At 44.3% G+C, this 469-nt stretch overlaps 1 protein-coding gene across 1 annotated transcript in view; it reads right to left on the bottom strand.

Annotated features, from left to right (window-relative positions):
• Window positions 1-258: 258 nt before the first annotated feature.
• LOC309702401 (protein NLRC3-like) overlaps window positions 259-469 on the bottom strand; it is a 22,053-nt gene continuing 21,842 nt past the window's right edge. Inside the window, exon 11 of the mRNA XM_082527118.1 lies at window positions 259-469. This exon is cut by the window's right edge and continues 941 nt beyond it. The gene's annotated coding sequence lies outside the window, so the exon portion shown is untranslated.

Raw genomic sequence — 469 nt, 5'->3', positions numbered from 1 at the left:
CGCCTCCTGTGGTGAGAGGATGCAATAATGCAATGTAGCATTTTTCCACTCAACACTTGCAGTCATGGAAACTGTCTGTTGGATCTGTGTGACGTTGCTTTCTTGGTTAGAGTTCCTCACAAATGTCCAGATGATTCTTCTAATGAGGCGTCGACCATGTTTGCAGCTCTTTGGAAGAAAACGTCGCCCTTTGCCATCCTTACTTTTCTTTGACTTCTTCAAATGCAGCTGAACTCCAGCTGGTATTTTCTTGGACTTTGCAGCTGTTTCTGGTCATCAGTTCATTCCTGCAAACCTCTGAAGCTGAACAACAATGATGCTGCATTGCTGGCTGATCCCAAAAGGTTGATTCTGTTCATCTGGACGTTTTCAGAAACGTTTGCTCACTGATCAGGTGACTTCTTCAGTCTCAGCTGACTGCAGCTTTACAAGCTTACAAACAGCACATTTGCACAATGACTGAAAGCAG

Source organism: Aulonocara stuartgranti (assembly GCF_965226115.1).
Source record: "Aulonocara stuartgranti genome assembly, chromosome: 3".
NCBI lineage: Eukaryota > Metazoa > Chordata > Actinopteri > Cichliformes > Cichlidae > Aulonocara > Aulonocara stuartgranti.
This window is presented reverse-complemented; position numbering and strand designations above follow the sequence as displayed.